We start from the raw sequence: 18,859 nt of genomic DNA, 5'->3' as shown, positions 1-18,859 counted from the left end.
TGAGTAAGAGTACACATGTATGTATAAATAAAATAGAAAATACCTTGAATCGTCAATTATAATTCTAGGAATCCAAAATTCCAACAAAGATGAAATAATGAAACGCTGTTGAATAAAATTAAAGATTGAAGGGTCATTCATGCCACCATAATATCTATTAAACTAGTTGAAATAATAAAATTTCAAGAAATTATTTAACCCTCGTCTGACCTCAACTAGAAAATTAAGCCCAACAAGAAGACACAATAATGGATCGTGTTTCATCCAATCTAAGGCTGCCCCCACCAAATAGAGTCCAATATTATTATCTATTGAATGTAACAATTTTTAATCTACAATCCCTTAGAGCTCAATAGTGTTGAAATATTATACAAATTAATCATTTTTAAATCCTAAGTTTAATATTTTTTAAAAAGATTTATGTGGGTTACAAAATTTGTATCATAAATATAACAACCAATAGAGAAAATATAATAATAAAATTCAGATGAAGTTTTAGCGGTGGTGCCCCTAAAAACCCCCCACAAGGTCGTTACCCCTTGACCTCGTTGTATACCTAGAAAAGGGGCATGAGAAGGATTTTTCTCATACACCAGGAAAGGGGCATTTCCCCCAAATGCTAGTAGAATAATTCAAGGGGAAACTATACTAACAAAAGTTGGAAAAAAATTACCCTTTGAGTCTAATTTAGCTCCATATAAAAATACGATTACCGTATACCTACACGCACATACCCTTGTCTATTTAATATTTCATTCTTTTTCACTCATCAACCACGTATATGTTTTATGATTCTTTCTAGTTTGTCTTTATTTTATTTTAAATCAATTATATCAAATGACTTCTAGACTTGGAAAATTATAAGTTTGCGTTACAATGAGGTTGTAGAAACTCATTCATCTGGTGCATGTCAAGCCCTTCCCTTTCTAGAACCCTCTTATACCAATTATAACTTATTGCATAATTTTTTTATGATCTAAATATACCTTGGTAAGAAATAGTCCTTCTATGTTCCATCATTTCCCCCTTCGCATCGTAGCTTCAATATTCTCCTCGATTTGTAAGGTTTATTGTTTCATTCACATTAATATATTTCAAGCTACTTTTACTCATTGAGAAATTGTAATATGGATATTTGCCTCATATATTTCCCAAGTCATGTTCTCCTTGTCACTATTTTATCGTTTTCACAATACTTCATTTTAGAACTAATTGCCTTGGAGATAGTGTACATTTTTGTTTTTACTGTGTTGATATGTAGGAGATCATGGTATGCCAAAAAGTGACGATATGAAATATAAGTCTTCATTGAAAAAAAAAAAAGAAGAAGCTATTTTTTAAAAATAATATCGCATTTTGTAAATATTTATTATTACGTCACATTTTACGCTTCTCCTACTATAACAAAAAAAAAATGTTATCAATTTGATGAATTCAATAATAACTTAAGGTGGTCAAATATGAGATTTAATATTCTACAAAAAAAAAATTAATGGAAAATTTGTAATTATCTAATTTCTTAGAAATAAATTATAAACAAATATGTGCTACATCCTAACATAATTGTATTACTTAGATCTAGAATCTTGTAAAAAAAAAAAATATTATCATTTGACTTTGTTTAAGATGGTTAGCCATTCACCTGTTTCTAATCTTCTTATAAAGAAAAATTGTACTAATGTATTCAAATTTAAAGGTTTCATCATATAGAAATCATTCTTTCAGAAAATGATTTTCATATTACAAACTAGATTTAATTTTGTACAATTTCTTGTTGGAAACTACAATTGAAACAATTGTTTTGTTGTCATTAATGTCAAACCTATTGGTGAGATAGTGTTATCTGATCTAACTGCCATATCTATTTGATTGATTAAGAGGATTTGAGAAGTTGTTCATAACAGAAGCATCTAGAGGATAGGTTGAGTTTTGATGAGGAAACTAAAAATTGACACTTGATTAGTTGGAATTTGACAAGATGTATTGATTGTTCAAATCATGTTACAAGAGGAGAAGCCAGTAACGATCAAGTCTTGAAAGTGTGATAAAAGATAGATCAAATGTATAGGCTTGACAGAGTAACATAGTAGAAGACTAAAGAATTTTGACGTACATGCCAAGTGATGCTAGTGCCAACTGGGCTACAGTAAGTGTCGAGTAAAATCAGTATTGACCGAGCATCAGTGTCGACCGAGTGACAGTGTATATGTCGAGTGAGAAATTTAATAGCAATCGAGTAACCCAATGATGACTGAGTGTCAGAACACAGTGTTCCCCAACGAACAACATCTTAACTGTTTGCGACGAATCATAATTTCTAACCGGCCAAGTTGATTTCTTGGGATATGGAAAGCGTGTTGAGATAAGAATCAATGAGTTTGATCATTTAATTCTAGGAGAGGATTAGGTAAACGGCCTAAGAGATGGATTCCAAGAGAAGTTTCTACAAAAGAAGAGATAAACAAAATGGTGATCATATATAATTTATTTGATGGATTGAATCCTAAATCCTAAGATCTGCAGTGTTGATTAAAAGGAAAAGGATCATGATTTCCTGTTTAAAGAAGTACATGGGTAAAATTTCTATATGAGCAGAGAGACTGTATGCTTGTAAACAAGTTCCATAGATTTGGAGTTATTGTTGACATTATTGACTGGCGAATCTAAGCAGAAGGTTGAATTGAGTTGAGAGGAAGTGAAGGCTGATTGCTTGAATGGTTGCCAAGCAAATCAAAGCTGGGATGACAATGGAGGCCACACAATGAATCGGTACATGAGAACTGAACTGAGATCTGTACATGCAAAGTGAGTTATACTTAAATGATCAAACCGGTTATTACTTTCTAACCATTGTAAACAGTATTTGAAATCCTTTAATCAAGGTTGACCGAACAGTCATAGTGACCTAACAGTCTATGTAATTCCTCTAATAAGTTGTCGTTCTAATGGGATGTTCTGAATTCCTTTAACAAGGCCACTTCTAATAGGGTGACTCAATCCTTCAAATAACAAGGTCACATTTAATAGTTTGTATTGAAAACTTTTACAGGGTTGGCTCCTAACAGGGCCCGCTTAAGAAGAGTGAAACTTAGTGAAACGTTGTTGGTGGTTTTTCCTAAATTGGGCTTGCATGTTCAAACCTAGTGACAAACTTATGTGAATCTTATTGTGGCATTTTATCGACTAATGTTTACATTCTATAAGCCTGCTATTTTAGAACAGTGAACCGCTAGCTAATGTTAATAGAAATTTATAGTGGAGACCGAGCAATAAAATGATAAGATCTGGAGTTGTTTAAGTGTTTGATTTTTCAATTGGTACATCTCGACCTTGGGTAACTAATTCACCCCACACCCTCAGTTATTATAAATATTCTAACACTTTTCATACATATTTTTAGCATAACATGATAACTTATTCCAAAAAAACTTGTCAACTTTCCTGACACTAATTTTCTGAATTTTCATTGCCACTTAAGAACCTAGTTTGACATACCATGATCCTTCAAATACCCATGTTCTTTCGCGTCATTAAATTTCACAATATTCTTTCGTAAAAGTTTAACTTGTAATATTTGATAATGACGAATCGGATAGGCCAATTCAGTGACTTAAGTATGGATTAGTTGCAACTAAAAATCTTAGGATTCAAAGATGTCGTGCTCAAACAATCTATGTTCAGCACGTGAACAGAGCTCAAGCTCATCTTAGTTTATTTCACAGATAAATTACAACTATGTTGTCACATACATAGGGAAGACTAATCTATCTAAATATAATATAGTTATCTTATTTTACTTTATTTTTAAAAATATTTTGAGGTCATGTCTCATAAACATTATAAAATTTCTAAACACGTGCACCTATTCTTTCCTTTAAATTCTGTACAATTATTAGTTTTAATGATCCTTGAGAATGTAAAATGAATTATTTTTAATTTCTATCCTTTATGAATTTATTTATCTAATTCCTTTATCACACTACAATGAATGTGTCACTTATATCACTCAAGATAGATTGTGATAAAGATTTGTTTTATGTCATTTGATTTAATTACATGTTGTATATAACTAGATAAACAATTTCGTTCACGAGAAAAATTTTGCCTCTATAAACTAATGGTGAAATAACCTATTGTAGATTGCACCTATAGAGAGATACATATGGTGTCAAGCTATCCTTTTGGAACATGGAAACACTCTCAAGTTTTGGGTGAACCTGTGGTGAGATTGAATCTCTAAATTAAGGGGTGGCTTCCCCTAATGAATCGCCTAAAACTAAATATGGATAGAAAAATCCATAACAAGAAAGAAAATTTCATCATCCCAAACTTAATAAAACAATATTATAGAGCCGGGCCCTTCTGTTGGTTAATATTTCGAAAACTTCGGTGCGCGTGATCGTACGATGTAAAGCGGGCTGAGAAAAATGTGAACAAGGCTGCAGAGTTGGTGGGTTCCTACACAAATAAGGGAAGGGCTGGAACTTTTCTAACACTTAGGGCCCGTTTGGTGAGAGGAATAGGAATACGTATTCCAAAAAATTTGAATTCCTTGTTTGGATGCACCAAAACGGGATTGGAATACGAGGTAAAAATGGAATACGTATTCCATTTTTGGCCCAAAAATGGGATTTTGCAATTCCACCAAAATAGGTGTTATTGGAATACGTATTCCTATTCCATTTTTTTAAATTTTAGAAAACATAAATTTTCGGGTCCGCGAATTCCCATCAAGTATTGGCTGAACCAAACGGAGAACAGGAATACTTTTTATTCCAGAATACAATACGTATTCCTATTCCACTCACCGAACGGGCCCTTACGTACTCACTCGACCAAGTCTAAAGCATTTGAATCTGTTTTGTGGATACGCAGAAAACATTTCCGTGTTGATGAATATACTTTCCTGCACAAAGAGAGAGGAATGGGAAGAACAAATCTACCGAATCAGTTCGAGCAAACGAAAAGACCACCTACTAACCAAATATATTATAACTAACGACTACGTCAAAAATGAATTGGTCCCCTCAATTGTAATGAGCAATTACTCCATCAGCATGAATCAGTCCGTAAATAACAGGTCAACAATTGCATGATATTGGAAGTATATTACAATTAAACAATTACGTGGGAAAGGATTAGTCCTCGCATGTTTCCCCTATATAATAGGCATGTAATGGTCTTGTAATATACACAAATATTCAATCACACATCCATATCCTGAGCTCTTCTGTTGGAGACTCTCCAGCATAAAATGGCGAAGGGAATGATGATTTGCTTGCAATTGTCGTTGGGACTCTTCCTGTTGATGTGTTGTTACAGTGAAGATGTGATGGCGGCGGATGCCGATCCCTTGCAAGATTTCTGCGTCGCAGTCCTGGACAGCGAAGGTGAGTGCAGCAATATTAATCGTTTATGTGATTATTAATGATTGGTGTGATTATAACTACCGCAAACAGTAACAAATTGTATTGATCAGTTAAGGTGAACGGATTCGTTTGCAAAGAGGCCAAGGATGCATCGGCAGAGGACTTCTTCTTCAGGGGGCTGGCGCAGGCGGGGAACACCGACAATGCAGTTAGCTCCAACGTGACCCCTGCCAACGTAATGCAGATACCGGGGCTGAACACGTTGGGAATATCTCTGGTCCGCATCGACTACGCAGTGGGTGGAATTAATCCTCCTCACACCCACCCCAGAGCCACCGAGGTTCTCTTTCTAGCGGAAGGCGAGCTCTTTGTAGGGTTTATCGACACCAACAACACCTTCTTCAGCAAGACGTTGGAAAAGGGAGACGTGTTCGTCTTCCCCAAGGCGCTCGTGCATTTCCAGCAGAATGTGGGGAAGGAGAATGCGGTGGCCATCGCTGCTTTGAGCAGCCAGCTCCCGGGAGTGCAGACAATCGCCAATTCTCTCTTTGGCGCGAACCCCCCTCTCCCCGATTCCGTGCTCAGCAAGGCCTTCCGCATCACCCAACAGCTCGTGGTTTACATTCAGAAGCAATTCGCATAGCATTCCCATGCTCAATGCTCAATGCTCAACTCAATTCGTTGCATCATCCAATCTATTCAATAAATAAAAGAACACTAGAACAAGGCGTGGGGAGACCCTCTTTATTATTCACCCTTTTTCTTTTCCATTCCTTGGAATAAATGTACCAGAGTGTGGCTCTAATCTCCGTGCCGGTGTATTTTCTTTATTAAAAAAAATTGTAGTCAAATAAAAGTACTCAATATCATTATCGCGTTCTCGCACTATTTATGGGACACGTTTCAACAAAGAAAATTGGTTCTAGACTTATTTTGAATAGTTCTAAATAACGAGGTTAGTATATCTATAATACAAATAACTGCCTTCTGTTCGTTATGTTATTAAAATAATAAAACAATGAATAAATATTTACAAATGAATTTTACTCAATTCTGATATAGCTTATAAATTTGACAATTAAATATTTCTTTTATAATATGTTTTATGCATTCACTATATTTCTAGTATAGGGTTCCTTAAAAATTAGAATTAACTATATTGGACTTTACATCTATTGTGTTACTCAATCGAATGCATGCTTAAGCTCTATAATAAAGCTCATGCAAAACTAGATTCTTAGAATGTGTGGAGGCACTATCTAAGGTGTTACTAGAATGTGTAATATCAAATTATCTAAGTACGGAATCCAAGTCATGTATAGGAGATAGTAAGATCTGGCCAATCATATTTGAGAAACCTGAAGGAGACAGAGTCTACTTTGTGAATTTGAAGGCATGTACCCAACAAATCATGCTTCGGCCCATAAGAAGTGCAGTTGGGACGAAGAAAAGCATTATATAGAACACGCGAACCTATACAAAGAGATATCTCATAGAGAGCACAAGCTACATTTCCAAATCGAATGTAATAGATGTACACGTTTATATATCACATGTACATTCATTTGAAAACTTTAACGGTTAGATCAATTCAATATTACTTGGTAGTTATCTCCAAAAGCTTGCAAAGCTTAATGAGCTATAATCAGCTATCCAAAGGTATGAGTGTGAGAATTTCTATGATGGTAAACTAACATCCTCACAAATGAAACATGTCATGATACGAACTTTAATGTTCTACAATTCTAGATCTTGCGGCTCCGTTCCCTTGATTGATACATAATTTGCGTCTTTGTTTCATGAAAAGATAGAGATGAAGATGTATGATTTCGTATTGCTATGGTATAACAAAATGTATAAATCTCTCTGCTAGATACTAGATGCATTAACAAGGAATGGAATAGTATCTCTTACAATAGGGGTCTATATTGTATGCTAATAAGAAGCAATTGTCACGAGTTACCCCATTCGAAACACAACTTAGAATTCAAATGTTTTTTTTTTTTTCAGTTAACTTATTTCTTTCCTTAATACTATTATCTTGGAGCGGGGATGACTGCGAGGCAAGCTGCATTTTCTTACAGTGAGTGGGCCAACGATGGAGGGAGAGAGGGCTCTGATGATGCCACACCAGACGAATGGAGGGTGCTTCTCAAACATGTGTCTCATTGGTTCTTCCATGGTATGGCAGTGGTTTTTGCAGAGTAATGGACCATGCTTCTTTATTTCGGGGGATTTTTTGACCCACGGGATGCTCGCTTCTCAGAGGTGTTTCTCGATGGAGGGAGGATCTCTGGTCTTATTGGTGTCCTGTTGGGTCAGTGGGGAATCTTCCTTGATGATGCCCTCTTTGTTTTTTCATGTGGGAAGTCATATTTTTTTCTTTTTCATGGTTCTACCAGGGGTGCCTTGCTTCTGGGTTTGTCAGATCTGGGACTCTTTGATGGGTTAGCAGTTAGCAGTGATGGATCTATCCATTCCATAGGTTGGTGGGTTTTCCGCATTTGAACCTTTGTTTTTTACAGAGGTGGACTTTAGTTGAGGTTTTTTTTTCTCGTTGTTTGGCACTAGGTTCTTTTATTTCTAACATTTTCTAATGTTTTTTGTTTGTATGATGGGTCAGCGCCCTCTTGCTGCTTTTTATATTCAAAAAATTATTTATTTTCTTGATACAAGATGTCAATTTGTGTAGTGATGAAGAAAGTCCAAAGGTTATTAACTTCTTTAATTTTGTAAAATTCTCTATTATAGGGCAAGAAAATAGAGATACATCTATTACACTGTGATAAAATGCAGGTCTTCATCTTGTATAGTAGTCCAATAAATTTGCAACTTTCAGTTCTAATGGTTGAGAAGTAGCTAATAATGGATTATTACATTTATTACAATAGGGGGAGCTAATGTAGAGTTGAAATAATAATTTAAATGAAAATTCATGGCGGTGATGAAGTTTGTTAAATAATGAAACCTGGTTTTATTTTTATCAATTGCATTGATGGAGTAGAGGGTTTAATAGTTAAAACTTGTGCACTCTTTCTAATCTTTGTAACATTTCTCAAATTTTTGAGAATTCTATTTTCTGGGCAACCCAAAAATGTTCATGAAAAGGGAGGGAAAAGGTAGTAGTAAGGAATATTAATAAGAGCTTACAAACATAAATGATCTTCACACTCCAGTTTTAACTAAATATGTAAAGAAAAATGGTGGAGCCAAGAAGTTGAAGGAACTATTAAGAAAAAAAATAACTATCAGATTTCAACTTCAATTAAATCGCGCGAAGTAAAATGGTGGAATCGAAGGCTTTCAAACTGAAGATTCAATTGATCGTTGTTGTTGTTATACATTGTGAAATAATATAAATATTTTGATAGAGATAATTTCAGGAGCGTGTGTGATAGATTTTATCCTACCATTTTATTGAAATTTACAACTTCATGAGAACTGAAATTTCTAAATCAAAATGACTTCTTAAAATTTTCAATTTGATTGAGCTATTCTGTCATGCCAAAGAATTGGGGCAAAAACACACCAACAAATTTTATTTTATTTTTAGATCAATAACACCACAAAGCTTGAAAAGTTTAGATGCACACGTTAAAGTATAGGTAAAATGAGAAACAGATATGGGATCTCCTAACGATGACCTGTCATTTCCATTCAAGTTTATCATCGATGAGTGTGAAAAGGTCGTTAAATCTAAGCATTCGTTATTAAATTGATTTCATCTTTTTTTTCATTATTGCTTTGATTTTAAGGTAATATATTATAATTAAACACAATTAAACCAAATTATCGTAAACTCGCAATAATAAACAACTATCTAGATATATATTCAACACTTAAAATTTAATCTAATAATCTAACTTAATTTTACAACCTTTACTAATCTAAAACATTTTAAGATACAATAACACTAACCTTTGATTTAAGAACGATATAACCACTTAAAATAATAAATCTAAATATATTTGAAAATGGGTTAAATACAGCAGCTAATTTATCTTAGACAACCTTTTCAAATCAATAATGATACTAAATTTTTAAATATAATCTAACATACGAACATTCTAACTAAAATGTACTAAATAACTAATATTTAAAAACATAATAATTAAAATTACTTCAAAATAATACTAGCAAAATTTTTTTTTAACAAAACTTACTCATCTAACATTAATTTGAAATCTAACACCTTATTACTTTTATTTACATTTAAAATATTATACTAACAACATAAAAGAATACCAGACCCACTAACAAACACAATTTACGACTACCCTTAAAATAGTGTTAATATGTACGTTATAACATTATTTTGAACAAAATATTAACAACAATATAACTCAATAATTCTAATAATAATTTAGACAATTATAACTCTAATTTTTTTTTAAACATAGAAAAGAACGAACTCTCCAATACATCACAGTGATCGTCGAGAGAATGAAAACTGACCAGGAGACAACCAATCATAACATGAAGACCGAATCAGACATTGACTCCCATCCCGAGTTTACACAACAGGTTTGACATTGAACTAGACTAGGGAGAAGGTGGATTTTTTCGACTGGAGACATCAGGCACACCACCAAAATAGGTGCCCTTTCGGGGCTATAACTCAAGAACTTCTGTTCTTCCATTCTTACATTCCAAAACTCATACGTGGTTTGTGTTGACAAGTAGGGGCCCATAACACCCTACCCTCTCTCCCTCTTCTCGTCCTGAGAAGAGACTCTACACTGTCAGAGTCCAACTAAAGACCTTTCCCTGTACATGGCCACTTCTGCCCTATCCGAGGGTGAGTAATGCCAATACACGTATACAATCCCTTTGAAATTCAAAGCAAAAATACAAAGGAAAGACATTTAAGTTACTCTGTTTCAAACCCTCCCAACATACTCAACACACACACGAACATGTGCATAAACAATAAAATTGAAACATGAAGCACAACATGAACAAAATGAGGTGAAGTATTCCTACCTTCAAATTTGGGTTATGGCAATAGAACAAGTTTGAGATGAGCATTCCCTTCCTTCTCCTTCTCCTTCTCCTTCTCCTTCAATCCTGATTTTCACTCTAAAAGTAGAGGTTGGGTGAACACTCCAAACCTCCTCAAAATTGCCTCTAAATAAGATCACAAACTCAACCATCTCTAAAAAGAAATAACTCCCCCACTTGCCTAAAAGTTCTAGAGGCTTCTAACACAACTAGGCCTAAGGCTAACCTCAAGGTGGAGTTCAAGCTATCCAACCCATGATGAAATCAATCGATTTTCGCAATAAAGCAAAAATGGTGTTTTTGAGTGACCATAAAAGTCAACAAAAGGGGCTAAGGGGGTGGAAAATGCCCCCAAGCCATACCCATTCCTCTTGGATACTTAGATTTCATGTTTTTAGGTCTTTAGGATTAATTAGGGACCTATTAAAGGCTAGGAAATTTTAGGACTATCTAACAACCTTCAAAATGTAGATTAAACACTAATCTGGATTAGGGGTAATTAATATCGATTACTAACTTGATTAGCAAAAAGATCACTAAGCTACTCTGACTTAGATCTTTAGGTTACTCGGTTAACCCTAACTATCATGCTGGAATGCATATACAATTCACGAGTGTCAAGGGACACTATAAAAACATTGTTACAAAACATTAACATTTACTGATTACAGAATGATACATTCGTTCAATTCACAATACAAATAAAATACAAACAACAAGGTTTGTATCCTTCATCAAATTTAACCATAGTTTCCACAAACAGTACATAGGGTTCAGTTTTGTTTCTCCGTTAGATTTTCTCAGCTAAAATACCCTACACACTCATTACGCATATCAATAGCTCAAGAAAATTACATACATATATTCAAAATTTATCTGGATAGTTACATGAATCTCTCATATAATTAACTGTTTAATTCATTTCTATTCACATTTAATCATCAAAAATCACATAATCAATAATAACATAACTTATTCATTAATTCAGATTAAGTACTAGTATAATCCTCATTAGGCATGTATATACCTAAACATCATTACGTCACCAATAAAAGAATACTGAACTATCTGAAGCATAAAACTTAATCGTCCAGGTATCAAAATCAACACCCTTATGATTAGGTGAGAAAGCCTTGTATCATCGTTAGTGAAATTTTAATGTTTAAACAGTCGAGATAATGTAGTTTGTTCATGAATCACTGAATATTTAAAACACGAATGTATTAGGATGTCACTTCTTATTAGGACATCTAAACCATTAAACATTATTTCATATCCATTCTAATCTCCTACAACAGTTTTAACAGAGAGATGCATATTTAATAAGTACATGTGAGGAGGGACCTCACATCTTTCCCCATGAAAACAAGTTTTTTACAACAATCAAAAATGAAATCTATTGAAACCCATTGAAAAAATTATATTTTTTAAATGAATACCCAAACATAAAGTAGAATGTCTTGTTTTAATGAATACACAAACAATGAATTCAGCACAAGAAATCTACAAAATTTTCAATTATTGAAATCACAAACTACTATGAAGGCTGTGCAATGTACACAGATCTATACTCAAATGTCTATCACAAGTTATATTTATGTAAACCTAACAAGAAAATCATAGCAGTTTTTTTTTCCAACACAAACTCCGAAATGCCAGCACTAACCGTGCAAAATTACTAAAAAGAGCTTGACATTATTTGTCACCAGATGCTCCTATTTTCCATGGTGTATTCTCCTAGGGCCCATTTGGCAGTAGCAATTAGACTGGAATAGGTATTAGGCATATGTAAATTATGAAAATTTCTAATCCTTCCTTTGGTTGCACCAAATCAAAATTGAGAATAGGTTCATACGTATTCTCATTTTGGCCCAAAATTGAGCATTTGTAATTCCACCTAAATAGGTGGAATTGGAATATGTATTCCTTTCCTAAATTTATCTACTCATATTTCATGAAAATTTAAATTTCATGTCCATGAGGAGATTCACCGAGAGCACCCAAGTCAGAGAAATTGGTTTGCTAAAGAAATTTGTAAAATGACCAATTTTGAACAGAGGTTTCACTCTTGGGAAAACCACTATTGGATTCAAGGCATTGATTTTGAATACTGAGATCATATGCCAAAACATCAAGAATGTTTAGGGACATGAAGCATCTTATTACCTGACCGATGAAGAAAATCACAAGGAACTCGAACATCCTCTTCCTTTTTCCCTTCATAGATACTCTTGGACTCGTACACAATGAAATCGTGAAAAAATCTCACAATGTGATCCTACGACTTCAGAGCTTTATACGGTAACTTCAATTATGCCTCACACTTCTTATGCTCTTCTGGTGTTTCCCCTATTCTTGGCTGCAAATTATATGAGCAAGGGTGAGCCAAAGCAATTATACCATGGCATATCATTCTGGGAAGCTAAGTTGTTGATGTCTCTTCTGTTAAGTTTTCCTCCATCTCCAATAGCTAAGTGAGGATGCTCATTGGAACCTAATTTTCAAGAATGACAAGGTCAATCAAGATATCAAATTGGCAAGACTAGACCGTGTTTTTGTTAAAGACAAGATCCAAGTTCCATCCTCAGTCCTCATTGTGATTCATCGCTTAGAAGCCTCAAGGTCTCTAGAATGAAACATCCATCAAGAGTGAAAAGGCACACAAGAATTGGCCTGTTGACTTTCTTTATCTATTATTCAAACTCCAATGTCAATTTCATCTAACCAAATGAAGAATAGGAATACATACTTATTCTCATTTTCTATTCCAGAATAACTAAACCAGAATAATAATTCCTATTCCCATATTTTTATTCCTGTAGCCAAACGTGTCCATATTTTCCATGTATTGAATTTTTGTCTACCCTATATTGGCCACATCTGTTTCATCCTTCTATTTACATGCAAGCATACAGAGGCACATGAAGCTCATGCACAATGCCAAATGAAATCTACAAAAAAAGACACAGATCTCTGAAGCCATATTGTTTCTCTAATTTTATCCAGCATAAAACTAAAAGATACCCTAGAAAAAGAATGAGGCAACCTAAATTAAAATATAGTATTGTTGCTTAATGAATCATTTATATTTGACCATCGATTAAATGGGAAATCTTTAAATCAGCATGATTTCATAGAAATTAAATGACGTATTAAATAATATTTTATTGTATGTATAATTCATGATACGTCTGATTTGATTAATTACTATCTACCCCTAGGAAAGGATTCTTCTAACTTTCTAATAGCACTCTATCCAATGTAGTATAATTACTTGTGATATATTTATTGAAATATCAATGGATCACACATTATTTATATTTTGGTGGGAAGTAGCCTAAGCATTATAAATGGATGCACGGGATATTATGCTACATAGCATTTAGAGAATGAAAGGGGGGCCTAAAATTGTTCCTCAAATGAATCTGTCACTTGTCTACCATGTAAAAACCACATAAGCTCCATTGGAAGAATTGACCGTGTTGGTATCAGTGCTTGGCAGATTATTAATTTTAACAATCTAGTAAAATTATTCCTTAAAGCATCTAGTGAAATGGATGTCGCAAGTCCCAGCAGGGTCGAATCTCTTGAAGTAGTACTGGGAGATACATTTGGTGCTCATACAGGAGATGGTGCATCTAACGTAGGAATAACAAAAGCGGTCATATACAAAACTCAGCCTCAAACTTTTTGGAAAATAACAAATATAAGTTGTACTACAATTTTTAGGAAGTTTAATTTGTTTTAAATCCCAAATATTTAACAAGAAGAAGTATTTTAACGCTTGGAAATGTCATTTATTATTTCTTATGTAAAAAAGAACATTCTTGGAATTTTAAGATGCGGCATGGGTTCTGCAACAGAAATGCTTCGAGCCGATGATACAGAATTTCGTTGAATGCAAATAGTTTTAAAAATTTGCGCAAATATTTTGTAATTATTACTCTCTATTCATCTATTATAATACATTTTATGTCCTTTTAATCACATGTTACATAAAATTATCTAAAATATTGAAAACGTTGAAATATTACATAATTATTAATTTATGCAGATATTAGCATGTAATATTTTATAATTATTGTCTTTTGTGAATATGAGTATATAGATTGCCTAACTTCAAATTAGACAATATGATTTGACGATCATTTTTTAAAATATTAGCATACATTTTCCCTTCCTAATGTCAAATCATACAAAATGTTTTAAAATGTGAAAATATTTATAATTATAATTCTATGCAGATTTTGGCATACACTTTCCTTCTTCATGATTATATATTACACTGTACAATCCAAACCATTGAAATATTATATAATTATTATTTTCTATAGACATCATCACACTTTTGCCCTCTTCCTTTAAATTTTTTAAAAAGTATCACATTTTGTAAATATGAATGATTACATCACATTTTATGCTTCTCGTACTACAAGAAAAAAAAATGTTATCAAGGTGAAAATATAATTAAATTAAGTCGAGAATATTAGTAACATTGCCTAACCATCAAATTATATCATAGAAAGCCTGAAGTATTCAACAAACATATAAAACGAGATAAAATAATAATATTTAGCCAAATATCATCCAATACATTATCTCTTTGTCAATTAATCCTAGAAATCAGCCAAATTAACGCACTAGCATATATTTTACTCAACTAATGGAATCTAAATTTCTATCAATTATATTATAATAGTGTTCCTAATGGCATATAGTGAGCAAGAGTACACACGTGAGTATAAATAAAATAGAGAATGTCTTGAATCATCAATTACACAAATAGGCATCAAGAATTCTAACAAAAATCAAGTAATAAAATTGTACTGAATAAAATAGAAGATCAAAGGGCTGCACACACTACCAACTTGTCCATTAAACTAGTTACAACAATAAGAGACTAAGAAATAGAAATAGGACCCTCGTGTGACCTAAATTAGAAAATTAGGCACAACGAGATGATCTCACAACATTTTATCGTTGGTCACCCAATATTGGGCTACATCCACCAACAAAAGAATCCAATATTATTAATCTACTAAATCTAAAAAGTTATAATCAATAATCCATTACAACTCAATACTATTAAAAGATGCTACAAATTTATCATATGAAATTCATAACCCTAATACATTTTAACAAGACTTGTGTCAATTACAAAATTATGGTTAGAAATATGTCAGCCAATAGAAAAACTAACTTTTGATGCCGTTGTAAAATAATTTGAAATTTGGACAAACTTTTGGGGGATGTTGCCCCTTGAACCCGACCTATACTATAAGAGGAAGCAACCCAAGGACACTGTCCGCAGACCCTATTTAAATGATTAAGGGGGGAAATACGCTAATAAAGATGGGGAAATTTTACATTTTCGGTTAGATTAGGCTCCAAATAATAACCTCATTACCATGTACCTACATGCACTTGGCCCTTGTCTATATAATTTTCTATTCTTTTTCACTCATCAACCACGTGAATCCTTTACGATTCTCTCGTGTTTGTCTCTACTTTATTTTTTATTAGTTGTATTAAATGACTTCAAGATGTATAATATTATCAATTTATGTAACAGAGATGTTGTAAAAACTCAAATTTATAGGCTCTACCAAGTCCTTCCCTTGCAAGGACCCTCCTATACCAATTATAACTTTTTAATACTCTTTATGATCTACATGTATCATAGTAAGAAACAATCCTTCTAGGTTCCATCATTTCCCTCTTTGGATCATAATTTCAATGTTCTCATTGAATTGTAGGTTTAACTATTTTATTCAAGTTAAGATATTTCGAGCTACTCTTACCAATTGAGAAATTATAATATGGATAATTTCCTAATATCTCGCCTAGTTTATGTTTCCCTTGCCACTGTCTTCTCAATTTCACCATACATCACTTTATAAGTAGTCCCCTTGAAGTTTACTTACATTTATTTTTTACTATTTCATGTCATAAAATTAAAAAATATTAACTTATACGGATTAGATTTATAATTTTAAAAAAACAATGAATCAAGTACTCCAATTCAACGACACAAATACGGATTAACTATAACTAAAAAATTGAGAGTTTAAGTATATATTGGTCAAAGAATCTATGGTCAACGTGTCAATAGAACTTAGGATCCCCTTTGTCTGTTTTATAGAGAAATTAAAAGTATGTTTTCACATAGATAAGGGACATCAATATATGAAAACGTGATATAATGGACCATTTTAATTTATTTTTAAATTGATTTAATGGGATATCTCATAAAAGTTATGAAATGTCTAAATCCTATTTATCTATAGATCCCTTTGAATGCCTTGCGGTAATTCCGTCATGAGTTTTAGTTATTCTACACTAAATCATTACTAACCAAAAAAAAATTCTTTTATTTATGTGGTTTGGGATTTGGATTTGCATACATCCACTCATGTGCTTTTTGTTTCTCCATTAATTTATAAGTTGAGATTTTCATTATGTATACAATTGTGTATCAAGTGACATAACTAATATAATTAAATCAAAAGTCTATAAAATGAATCTTTATCTAGATCTATATTGAGTGGAAAGCGACATATTATTTCTTGTATCATATAGATGAAGATGTAATCGTAGCATATAAATTAAAATAATTTTATTTAATGCTTTAAATATTAAAGGCATATGTTTGATGGTATAGTATGTGTCATTCGTATAAAATTTATGGTTTAGCAATTAAATCCTGAACCATATCATTTTGGTTCACAAAAAAAATGGTAAGAATGCATCATATATTTATAATAATATTCTTAACAGATACAAAAGAATGCACACAACCCTCCTAGGGCATACTTCCCATATAATTTCACTATTAGTTGGCACCCACGTGGTTGGAATAGGGATGATGTCCTAGACTAAAATGATAACTTCAAACCAATTTACCAACCCATAATAGAGTTTTATCCCATAGTAACAAAGTCATTTCAAGGTATTTGGTTTCATGGATTCACATAAATAATTATTTATTCTTTGCATGACCCAAGTTTGTGAAGGAAGATACCAATAAATAGAGGATTTGCCAAAAGGTAAAGAAACCTTTTTTTTTTAAAGAATATAATAACATAATAATATCAATGTCGACTCTCTACATCTAATGATACCAAGGACTATATTTATTTTAGGTACTAAATAGAAGCATTTACAGTAAGCAATGCATAGAGAGTTCCACATTATACACTCAATCAAAGTAAAACTTAAATTAAATAATGTAAGGAGTATTAGTAAAACTAGCCTAAGAGTCATATTGTATCATAGAAACCTTGAAAATATTCAAAAATGCGTATTCTATAGGATAAAATAATAAGGTTTATCCAAGTATTAACAAACGCATTATCTATTTCTAAATTAATTATTGGGAATTTGTCAAACTAAGACACTAGCATATTTTTTACTCAAACAAATCAATCCAAACTTGTATAATTATTATAAGGGTGCCCCTAAAAAAATAGAATGAGTAAGAGTACACATGTATGTATAAATAAAATAGAAAATACCTTGAATCGTCAATTATAATTCTAGGAATCCAAAATTCCAACAAAGATGAAATAATGAAACGCTGTTGAATAAAATTAAAGATTGAAGGGTCATTCATGCCACCATAATATCTATTAAACTAGTTGAAATAATAAAATTTCAAGAAATTATTTAACCCTCGTCTGACCTCAACTAGAAAATTAAGCCCAACAAGAAGACACAATAATGGATCGTGTTTCATCCAATCTAAGGCTGCCCCCACCAAATAGAGTCCAATATTATTATCTATTGAATGTAACAATTTTTAATCTACAATCCCTTAGAGCTCAATAGTGTTGAAATATTATACAAATTAATCATTTTTAAATCCTAAGTTTAATATTTTTTAAAAAGATTTATGTGGGTTACAAAATTTGTATCATAAATATAACAACCAATAGAGAAAATATAATAATAAAATTCAGATGAAGTTTTAGCGGTGGTGCCCCTAAAAACCCCCCACAAGGTCGTTACCCCTTGACCTCGTTGTATACCTAGAAAAGGGGCATGAGAAGGATTTTTCTCATACACCAGGAAAGGGGCATTTCCCCCAAATGCTAGTAGAATAATTCAAGGGGAAACTATACTAACAAAAGTTGGAAAAAAATTACCCTTTGAGTCTAATTTAGCTCCATATAAAAATACGATTACCGTATACCTACACGCACATACCCTTGTCTATTTAATATTTCATTCTTTTTCACTCATCAACCACGTATATGTTTTATGATTCTTTCTAGTTTGTCTTTATTTTATTTTAAATCAATTATATCAAATGACTTCTAGACTTGGAAAATTATAAGTTTGCGTTACAATGAGGTTGTAGAAACTCATTCATCTGGTGCATGTCAAGCCCTTCCCTTTCTAGAACCCTCTTATACCAATTATAACTTATTGCATAATTTTTTTATGATCTAAATATACCTTGGTAAGAAATAGTCCTTCTATGTTCCATC

At 32.6% G+C, this 18,859-nt stretch overlaps 1 pseudogene; it reads left to right on the top strand.

The window, feature by feature from the left end:
- The first annotated feature begins 5,266 nt into the window (after window positions 1–5,266).
- On the top strand, window positions 5,267–6,075 carry LOC149568880 (putative germin-like protein 2-3; annotated as a pseudogene).
- Window positions 6,076–18,859: the final 12,784 nt, after the last annotated feature.

The sequence above is a fragment of the Cupressus sempervirens genome, chromosome 3 (assembly GCF_028749045.1).
Source record: "Cupressus sempervirens isolate cs-2001-9-10 chromosome 3, ASM2874904v1, whole genome shotgun sequence".
NCBI classification, from domain to species: domain Eukaryota; kingdom Viridiplantae; phylum Streptophyta; class Pinopsida; order Cupressales; family Cupressaceae; genus Cupressus; species Cupressus sempervirens.
This window is presented reverse-complemented; position numbering and strand designations above follow the sequence as displayed.